Source organism: Ischnura elegans, chromosome 10 (genome assembly GCF_921293095.1).
Source record: "Ischnura elegans chromosome 10, ioIscEleg1.1, whole genome shotgun sequence".
NCBI lineage: Eukaryota > Metazoa > Arthropoda > Insecta > Odonata > Coenagrionidae > Ischnura > Ischnura elegans.
The window spans coordinates 94,974,554-94,986,134 of NC_060255.1; the positions used below are offsets into that span (position 1 = coordinate 94,974,554).

The following is an 11,581-nucleotide window of genomic DNA, read 5'->3' on the forward strand; positions in this document are numbered from 1 at the left end:
TTATACATATCTTGAATGGTATTCCCATCGTTGATTGTTGAAATAAATCAGGCCATTATATGTACCGAATAATTTTGTAAGGTGTGCTAAGAATGTTGGCTATGTTGTGTAATCTGACTGATGTGTTCTATTGAATCTTGGTGCATGAGCAATTAAACAGACTAAATGAGTAACAGGGAAAGATACTTTCCAAAAAACCATACCATACAACTTTGTGAAAACATCAGGAGAGGTACAGGCTAATGCTTGGTCAGAGAAATGCAAATTGTCAGAGAAATGCAATTTGATAAATAAAATATATAACATAATATAGAAATACCCACTATAGAGACTGCACAGAATTGGCGAATCACAAATATATAAACTTTTTCAATACCTTCTTCCTAAAATTCCAGATGCTGACATTTATCATGCAAGAGGCCACAAGATTTCCATTCGAGTTCTTCTGTTGGGCACTTCCATTAAAGCTGCAAAACTGCTTTATGAATTGAACGATTTCTGCAGTCACACTCACACCTTAATCAATCCACCCTGCAATAGACAGTAAAAATAACATGGATGTCTCCCTTACTAAATTTATCTATTTACAGTTTCTCAAATCTGTATGAAATCATACTCACCTAACCGAACAAAAATGTCCAAATGGAGAAGACAGTAATCGACAGAATGCATGGGCGGCAAGGCTCCCTTTCATTTTCTCTCTTCACCTAGGATTAAAAGTAGAGGTGGATATCTTGGGGAAGTGAACGATATTCCCAGTGTCTTCTACTCAGATTCTTTAGTCTCCTCATTGTGGGTCTATTTTCCAACCCTTGTAATAGCTACACCACCAACTATCATCTACAACAAAATTTATAATTAATTATGGTTATTTACATAATACTGACAATTTTGAAGTATTTGCTAATGTTTATACCTCTTCTTTATTGTCATATTCCATGAACATGTTTCGTGGGCACTTCAGGAGATATGGAGGGTCATCGATGGTGAACATTTTTTCACCCGCAAATCTGAAATAAAGATAGGATATCTTTGCCAAAGTGTTGGAGGAGTAGAAAGGACTATCTTCATAGGGATTACTCATCACGCCAGCTTCCCTAATATAAGGGTACTCCCGTGGAAAATTATCTTATAGTGAATGACTGTCTCTCGCATGGAAGAAAATAATGCCCTAATAGTACTTAAGTCCCCACCCTTTGCACTTGCATTAACCCCGTCATAACACCATTTACAGCACATATATAGCATGACACTAATGAAAAAAATCCACAGATACTCCAAGGACATAAAAATATTATACGCTAAGTACGATATGTCACATAAAAACAGATTGTTTCATTAATTTTGAAAGTGAATTGGAAGAACAGAGATATACAGCGGAACCGCCGGACTCACCTACTGGCTTTCAGTGCATTAATGGCCAACTTATACTACAAGATTCTTTCACTTTGTACTTACAGACGTTCATTCCGAGGAAATGAATGCAATTTGATAGGGCTATCAGGAGTTTTCCGCGCGCCGTATCCAAAAGCATGACAACGTTGAGACGAAGGCATGTTTAGATTCAAACGATTACAAACGGTTTGCTGTTGTCTGCTAGTCGTTGCCGATTGGCTGTTATCCTGACGTCACGCGATTGCCACGCCACGGTGGCCGGGGTAGCGGCGCAACCCCGCTTCGCCGCGAATTTCTCCCCCCCTCACCTACAAGTCTACTCGCCGTGGGACTATCGCTACCAGGATAAAAGAACACCAGCGGCATTTCAGGCTCGGCCAACCGGAAAAATCCGCCGTGGCTGAGCACAGCATATCACGCGACCATGCCATTCGCTGGGAGAACACGAAGGTCCTGTGCCGTGTGGACAGATTCTGGGAAAGGCTGACCAAGGAAGCAATTGAAATTCGAACGACGACTAACACCATGAATGGTGATGCTGGTTACGCCCTGAGCAACTCCTGGAAACCGGTGCTCAAATACATCAGTAAGGCCCGTGAAAAAAGGCGGGAAAAGGCGGACCAATCACAAGTCACCAGACAAGGAGCCCATGCTATATAAGTCGGATCACTCAAATAGAATACAAGCCCAGATAACGATGGACGACACGGCCATCGAAACGTCGGCAGAGATGGAGAACTTCATCCGGTGGGAAACCCGAAACAACTTCAACATCATGTGATAAGGAGATCCTTCAACAGTTTTCAATTGGTGAATAGCCAAAGGTATTGAACAATTTTTTCCTCCTTGTATTATAATTACGTATTATAATTAGTTTTATTTTATTAAGAAAGAATAAGTTCTGAAGGTGAAAGACGTGATTCATTATTTTATAAGTATGCATCAAAAGCGAATTTGACTTTCAGCATTCGTAATTTATCGAATGAGGGACTGTATTCCTTTCTGCAGTATCTTCCACTTATTCTATGAATGCATTTCTTCTGCGACCGGAATATTTTCTCCCATCTACTTTCTCCACCCCTAAACGATATCCCATATTTCTCTTTTGGCTGCTTAATATAACCATTACACACAGTATATTTGTTGGGGAAATTTATGACATCTACCAAATACCTTCTCTATAAATAGCATAAAAGTCTCTACTAAGATAGGCTGATATTGTTTTTAGTTTATCATTATCTTCTGCAGCTCTGCAACCCGCTGTGTGTCTTGGCTTCTTATATTAGGCATAAGCCTCCATTAAGTTCGTATCATTGCTTTCTATTTTAATCTTTAAACTCCCATTCCCTTCAAATCATCCTCCATATTCATCACTTCCGTGTACTTCCTCTTCTTCTGACCCCTTGCAACTTCATATTAAATATTCTCTTGGGCATTCTGTCTTTTCCCATCCATTTTATATTTGGTATTCGAAAAATTCAACACGAACAACCAACCTCTGGATAAGGGAAACCTAACCAGGCGGGACTCGATCCCTCGATTTCTTGTTTGGCAGGCGAGGACTTTACCCAGCCGCCACCTAAGTCGGTAACATGATTTTGACGAAATGCCGGCTTACAAAATGTAAATAATATCGTCAGCAATTTCGGAAAAGGCGCAAACTCAAAAGGACATTCGCATTCACAGGCCTATTTTTTCAGGGTATGAGACAGGAACACGGCCCTCGTAAGTTGGCTTCTTCTATTTTTAATTGGCCCGCCACCATTTAGGTGTCACATATCAATTCCGACTGCGACCCCCTGTTCCAGCGATCCATATCAAATTTATCATGAGTATCAAATTTCTCCTCGGAGTCGTCGCGGGCGAAGTTGGAAGGGAAGTTTCCTTTTTCTACCCCACCCCCCTTTCCCTCCTTCGAGGCGCTTCGGCTTCGGTCTTCATATCCCGGCGCTGCGGCCAGAGGGCTTCGTGAGCCGTTAAATTGGGAAATTCAAACGCTGGGGCGCGAAATTCAAATCCTTTATACGCGACCCAACCATGCCAGTGGAATTAACTTGCCAATTCCAACTTCATCCTTCCATTCCAATATTTCATTTATTTCCATATCAATTCTAAGATAATTACACTTCCCCGGCGAACAGAATGTTTAAACTTTTCTCGGGATCCCGCGCTGGATTCTCATAAATCCCACGGGTAAGATTTTCTAATCAGATCTTAGAAAATCTTACCCGCGCAGAATCTTGAGAAAAGTTTAAATATTAATTCTAATTCTCCATCTCTTCCCTTCTCAATTTGGGTCTTAGACTTTCCTCTTATTTTTTTTAAATTAAGGGTTTCTGTAACCTGAGTTGATAATTTAGAGCTTCTATGATAGTTCTTTCCTTCATAATTGTGTTGTTAATCTCTTGGTGCTATTTCGGCGTTAAACTTTCAGCATTATGCAGCCGCAATGCAATGCAGCAATAGACCTTTGTGGCCGAGTAATTAACATAGTAAGATTGAAACATTTAAAAAAATGCGTAGTATTGTGAGAGAGAGATATTCAAAGCATGCATACATTACCATCACCATACTGTGCGATGTGATTAAATTATGAACCATTGATCACCTCCATAAGTTACAATTGTCTACGAAGAGATGATCTCTGCATTCTCTTCGGGTTTTCACTGCGTACGTTGGGTTTTGGCGACTACAGTTTCGCTGACATTGCAGTCAGCGTCTTCAGGTCGAAGCATTGTGCTTTTTAGTTGCTATTTCCAAAGCCATTTCGGAAGTTTATGCTTTTTAGTTGCTATTTCCAAAGCTATTTCGGAAGTTTATCCTTTTTAGTTGCTATTTCCAAAGCTATCTCGGAAGTTTATGCTTTTTAGTTGCTATTTCCATTTATCCATCAATCTACATTCCCAAAAGTTTTGTCAACTACGAAACACCGTTGGAAAAAAGGAAAACATTAACTTTTCTGAACTTTTTCATTCAATTTCTTTTCACCGAGTTTGGGCATTCGAGGACCCTCAAATAGAGAGTGGTCTTTAGGATGCAAATGAAATGGGGGAACTAAACGGCGCGTGACAAACGATGAGCAGACAACTTGATGGGGGTGTTCGTGGTTTCCGAAACGGCCGTCGAGTTGACTGAGGTCGCTGCGGTGCAGGAACGACGCGTCGCCAAGAGTATCATCAGGGTTTGGAGAATGCTTGGGAGTAAAGCTTGAATTAAAGCTGCATTAAACGATGCTTATTTGATGCTGTAATTAAGTACTTTTCTTGACCATGAAGAATTTTTCACACTAACTATCCAAAAGCTATTACTGTTCCAAAAGGTCTGATTGAATATACTAAATTAACAATTCTTTGATAATTCCGCAGAGAACTGAGAACCGCTGGTTGCCTAGTAACAAAAAAACTCACAAATTCTCTAAGAGCTAAATCCATTTTGTTACCAAGTTACGCTAGTTATGAAGCAACCAAAATAAAGTCACAAATTCCTAAGAGCTAACTCCGTTTTATTACCAAGTTCAAGTTACCAAGCAGCAAAAATTAACTCACAAATTCCTAGGAGCTAACTCAGTTTCGTGTATGCGAGGTGACTTCACATATCGGAAAACATAGAGGTCGTTTGTTCCAAAAAAAATTGCAATTTTGTAGAATTTAACGAGTAATTTGTGTGGCATTTCCTTTGAGGAAGCACTTTCGTCTACAAATATGACGTTTTCGAATTAACTATTTGCTCTAATGTAGGAAACGAAGATACTTAAATGGCAGTATAAATTGCCTCAAATGCAAGAAGGTCTGAATAAATACAATTAATTAATTTTTCACTGAGCATTCCGAAGTGAATTGAGAATAGCTCGTTACAAAATAGCAAGTATAAATTAACAAATTCTAGGGAGCTAAATCCGCGCTGTGTAGTTTTTCCCACCTGTCCATTCCTCCATATCCTTCCTGATGATGAACACAGCCGTCGGGAGATCGTGAGTTCGATCCCGGGCCAACCTGAGGGAACTGCTGAATCCTTAGCCCTTAAAGATTAGTGCTGTGCGAGAGTCTCGTCTCGGCGGTCGAGACGAGATTTTCATTTCTCGGCATTGTCGGGACGAGACTCTCGGCGCGGCGAGAGTCTCGCCTGGGTCGAGAGTCTTAACGAGAGTCGAGAAGTCTCGCCCCTTCGAGATTTCTCGACACCCGTCGAGACTACCGGGGAAGGCGAGAATCTCCGATGAATATCGCAATCAGTCGATGATAGTTTCCTAAAGCATCTCTTGTAATTTTTATGGATTTATTCACATTATAAAAACATTTTATTTAATGATTTACCCTCTGCATCCAATATTTAAAATAGTGTGCACGATGCTAATAGAGTTCCAACGAGGGATTTGAAAAAAAAATATTTCCTTTTCCTGACCTCAATATTTAATGTTAAATTTCAATCTTGGAGTGTAGGTCTTTAAATGGAAATGTACATTTTGGCGACGTTTACGTTTATTTACAAAACAATTTCATGGCTTAAAATGAAATTCAGCATAAAATTTTGATACATAGGCATGTTATAGAGTTACATCAATGTTTCTTATTATAGTAATATAATAAAAAAGATGCATTCACTCGTAAATTAACAAAAAAGAAGAGATCGGAGCCTAATTCGATAGAATATTATATATCTTTTTGCAATGTTTATTTATGGTAACTAAGGTTCGTGGTTACCTGTCAATTTTGGCTAATTATATAATAAAATATGCTGAAGTTGTCAATGTCGATCTTATATTACAACTATTTTTAGTTTTGGAAATATATAAGATGTCTTAAAATAATCTTTTTGTTAAACTATTTTCAATATCTAAAATAGAAATAGTTTAATTTTTTTTCGAGGAGCCGGGAGTCTCGGCGGGTGTCGAGAAATCTCGAAGGGGCGAGACTTCTCGACTCTCGTCAAGACTCTCGATCCAGGCGAGACTCGCGCCGCGCCGAGAGTCTCGTCCCGACAATGCCGAGAAATGATAGTCTCGTCTCGACCGTCGAGACCATTACCAATTACCAAAAACATTTATATGAAAGCGATATATCTAATAGTTCCTGAGATACAGTCTGAGACGCGAAATAATATCAATCCTCGCTTCCTCATGGTCGATAGGGACATATGTGTCCCATGATACAAAAACACTATTTTTCTAACACCCCCTACCACACGCCTTTTAGGCGGCTTGCGGGGTATTATGTAGCTGTAGATGTATTTTTGTGAAAATTGAAGCACAAATGCGGAGTTTTTGGTACTAAATCCACAGGCAAGGTACACATAAACGATCAACCGAAAGTCCAGTTATAGTTGACGTGCTCATTGATTTGTTATAAGCTATCAAATTTCCACTACGTGAACGGCATTTCAAGCGAAATTTCTTAAAAACGTGGAAACGACAATATCTAAAGGGTATCACAATAATTTAAAACAGGAAGCCAATAGCCTATTCTTTTTTAGAACCAATAGGGAAGTTTCCTTCATCAAAGAAAACGAAAGGCATTGATTTCGATTCGTTACCCACTATTAGTGTATTCATAATATACAAATTATTTGGTTTTAGAAATACCGGTTTAGACGAATGGCATTGGTCAATTTTATCCTCATTTGAAAAAGGCCAGATTGGCGCCCATACGATGCCACTCCCCGTTACGTCTCAGGGACCTAGTTTCTATGCGAGTAGATGAGAGCTTTACAACGTCTGAGATTACCAATGCATGCATGAGGCACAGAGCTCAGGGAAACATTTCTTAACAATCACCTATTAAAACTGCCTATGGTCGGAAAGTTTTCTTCGTTTAATAGGGTATTAATAATCCTTATTTAAGCCAAGCGCTACCTGCTAGCATCCTGCGTCGTATCAGCGCTCAAAGCCTCGCCCCAAGGTCACCTCACTTGGCGGCAGCGGGAACTAGGACGATATCACACGGGGTTTTCCCAGCATTCATACTTAGCCGTCGCGTTTTCGCGCGCTTGAAAATTTTCACTTTTCATTTAATCGCGAAAAATAGATATCGTCATTCCAAAATCTAAGAGCGTGAAATTCGTACTCCAGGAGTGATAATCTTTTGATTTAGGCAATAAAAAATAATAGGAAACCATCCTATTCTCACAAATCTTCCCATTTAATTTTTAGCAGATTTAGAAAATTTGGTATATATCTCTTCGGGGTAAAAATGAATTTCCATACCTATCCGTTCGGCAAAATATCTCTTTTAAATTTTCGCTTCTGTGGGACCTGGTAATATAGTGGGGCTCTAATTAGTGTGAGTAGAGAACTAAATTGCTGATCGAAGAGTCTCGGGTTTATATACCGGTTTATATACATTAATTAACCTGTTTCCGCCCAGAAATCTTTCTGCTTGCTATTGTGAATATATTTAGGTACGCGTTTATTCCATGGTCGTTTTTAGTAATCCAGCGAAATATTCTGGTGAAACAACCACTTCTTTTGTTCAGAGTGACCTGTTGCCATATATCTACACTGGATGGTAACGAGTTGTTTAATTTCTACGGGCAACGTGAGGAATCTACATCTGCATACTACCTCGCAAGCCGCCTAAAAGGCGTGTGGCAGGGGGTGTTATAGCACCAACCATTTACATATAAAAAGGAAATTCTTAAACGAAAATACGACTGGCATTTATTAAAGTCCTTTATGGCTCGGGGGAAAAATTTAGTAGCATATCTATCCGTTCGGAAAAATATCTCTCTTAATTTATCGCTTCCATCGGACCTGGAAATATAGTGTGGCTCCAATATCATGTTCTCTGTCTCGCTCTTAAAGATATCCATTCTCAATTGTTCAAGCAATCTAAGCCTAGCGCACAGCCTCCGAGTCTCCAGCGGCTCCCAGCCTGATTCGCTTAACATCTGGGTAAAGCTGTCTGCACGCCCGTAGCGGTTTTTCACGATCCGCGCAGCCCTCCTTTGTATTTTATTCAGTTCGCGGATTGCGTTTCTACGTACCGGATCCCATATGCTCGCTGCATATTGAAGGTGTGGTCGGACGAGTGCGGAATAGCACCTCTCTAATCCAGTGATAGTGTTAGGTTTTTCCATCCGTCTTTATGAAACTCAAGGACATACTGAGCCGAGGGATGAAGTAGCATTAATTATTTTAATTATTTAAAATTACTGAAAATTGTCTCCCCTACCGCCTATTGCGGATTCCTCCTGAAACACCGTGTGTGTGTATTGAGGGATTCCGACGTCACAGCTTGAATACATGGAGATGGAGTTATTAAAGGGAGAGAATGAAGTAGTGAGTAGGCGTTTTCGGCGTTGGCCATAGTGCTGCGGTTTGGTCGCGATGAACGGCGAGTTTATTCAGGGTGTGGGGAAGGTATAGCGGAAGCGGGAATGGGTGGAGTGAATGAGGGAATGCAAACAAAGAGAAGGGAAGAGAGTAAAAGGTAAAGGGCGATTGAGGTGTACGGTGGCTTCCTAAAATGGCCGATGCGATGCTCGGAGGAAAACAATGGAAGACCGGGCAACAATCGGATTACGTAAGCAGTAGATGCCCACGCAAATACAAAATATTCGCACCACCCATTGAGGAAAGTCTTTGTCATTTAAACGAAAACCAGCGTAAGAATCCCAAGCTGCGTCAAGAGCTGCTACAAGCGAAGTGAAAGCGTGACGCAGTTTTTAGGCGAATCGTGCCGGGAGCCACTGGAAATCATCGATCTATCGAATCGGTTGTGAGGAAAATAAATCACTCGCGAGCAAGCAAGAGCTTCAAAAATTGATTATGATACAATATTAGTTAGTTTCCCGGGGAAGTAAAATCCAACCTAGATATCCCATCAATTCGTCGAAAAGTTTTTTCTTGGATATTTGCGCAGTTAAGGGCTGATTTTCAACTGAGTTCATACGGTATGGTAGCTACAACTGCTTCATGACATCTCATGACATTTGTGGAGCCAAGAGTGGGGACTCGAAGTAAAACTGAGCAAATGCATGTCGATACATTTCTTGCGGAATTCGTCCAACTATAACCATGTTTATTCTGTGGATGGTATTGACATAAAGTCAACAGACAAAGTGAAGTACCTGGGAGTTACGATAACCTCGAACCCCTCGTGGGGAACACATATAAGGAATATCTGCAGCATAGTCCTAAAGAAATTAGGATCCGTCAAGCGTATTGTGGGAAGATTTTCGGATGAGAAAGTGAAAGAAAGGTGCTATTTCGCACTCGTCCGTCCGCACCTTGAATATGCAGCGAGCGTATGGGATCCGGTACAGAAAGGCTAAATCCGCGAACTGAATAAAATACAAAGGAAGGCTGCGCGTTTCGTCAAAAACCGCTACGGGCGTACAGACAGTGTTACCCAGATGTTAAGCGAATTAGGCTGGGAGCCGCTGCAGACTCGGAGGCTGCGCGATAGGCTTAGATTGCTTGAACAATTGAGAATGGATATCTTTGAGAGCGACAAAGAGAGTATAATATTAGAGCCGCACTATATTTCTAGGTCTGATAGAAGCGATAAATTAAGAGAGATGTTTTGCCGAACGGATAGATATGGGAAATCGTTTTTCCCCCGAACCATAAAGGACTTTAATAAGCGCTAGTCACAACTTCGTTAGACCATTCATTTTTTATTAGTAGACAGCTGGTGTCCTAACACCCCCTGCCATTCGCCTTTTAGGTGGCTTGCGGTATATTATGTAGATGTATATGATTGCTGCACTTAAATTATGTATTATTATCTCTCTTGCATTACTCGGTTTTGGATATTCGCTTGAGCAATTAAGAATAGAATTTTTCAGTACGACACGGATAACATCATATTGGAGCCTCGCTATATTTCCAGGTACGACAGAAGCGATCGATTTAGAGAGATACGTTGCCGAACGGATAAATCTATAGAAATTCGATAACCTCCACTTCCACTCAGATATTTTGAGAATGATAATCGTCGTGATGAGTCAATGAAGGCCTTCCAAGCATGCAAATCAGGAAATCAGTACGGTACATCAATTAACTACTTCTGTAAAAGACATCACAGTAATTTCCTTCCATCAACACTGTTAGAGTACCTGCACTATAATTAATGATAGTATCGGCTTTGCGCGCTAAATATAAGCCTCAAAATCCGTCAATATGTAGGGAAACAAATCACTTACGAGTAAATAGTTTAGTTGCAAAAGCTGATAACGATATAATTCTCAGGGAAGGAAATCCACGTTAAATATCCCTTCAATTCGTAAGTAAAAATTGCATATGAACGTAGTTACTGACCATTGAACAGAATAACTTTTTTCAATTGAATTATTGCAGTAAGTACTTCAGGTAAAACTGCTTCATGACCGCTATACTTAAGTAATGTATCATTATTTTAACCTGAATTACTCGCTTTTGGATATCCGCAAACTGCAATCCGTCTATACGCATTTTTATTTGATGAGTTGATCATAATTTACAAAATTGATTTGTTTACGCCATCCTTCTTAACGACAGTAAACGTTTGTAATGAAATCTATGCTCATTTGTTAGATTATTGGGCGGCTGTCGGAACGTATCAGTGCTTGAACGATTCGATCAATTAAGTCCACCTTCTTCTTCTCTGAAGGATAATTCCGATCTCGATATTAAATTGATTTTATTAAGGTCATATTTACCTTATACCACTACTCTTTGAGACGGAGCGACACACAAGCGGAGTAACGATATAAAGATATTTACTTACTCTATGATACGGCACTATGTCTTAGGCTTAGATTGCTTTAGAACTTAAGTTTAAATGTTTAAAAAGTTTTGAGTGCGGGTGAATTTTATGGTTTAATTTCATTCATAAACTAACTGCAGCAATAAACCAGCTTGATGTTTCAGATATCTTTCAGGACGACACGGAGAACATTAGATTACAATCTCACAATATTTCTAGGTCCGACAAAGTTGAGATTTTAAGAAAATTTATCAATAAACCCCAGGTAATTAATAAAAATGATAGTCCCTATTAAACCCAATATGTGCTTGTTTACGCCATCCTTGCTAAAGACGAGTACACTATTATAGCCTTGTAATGGAAATTGCGGCTTGCGGCCATATTTAATACAAGTTATATGTGGGCAAAAAAGGAATAACTTGAACGCCATTGTCGCAGTGTAATTGCAATGTGTACTCTCTGTTATTGCCTAGCTTGAAACAAGATAGTTCCCTTCGGGCGTG

At 39.9% G+C, this 11,581-nt stretch overlaps 1 long non-coding RNA gene across 1 annotated transcript; it reads right to left on the reverse strand.

Annotated features, from left to right (window-relative positions):
• Positions 1-490: 490 nt before the first annotated feature.
• Positions 491-1,677, reverse strand: LOC124167044. The gene is made up of 4 exons (XR_006866589.1): positions 1,459-1,677; positions 917-1,010; positions 621-840; positions 491-531 (listed from the first exon to the last, which is right to left on the reverse strand). It is a non-coding gene; the product is annotated as an uncharacterized LOC124167044 (long non-coding RNA).
• Positions 1,678-11,581: the final 9,904 nt, after the last annotated feature.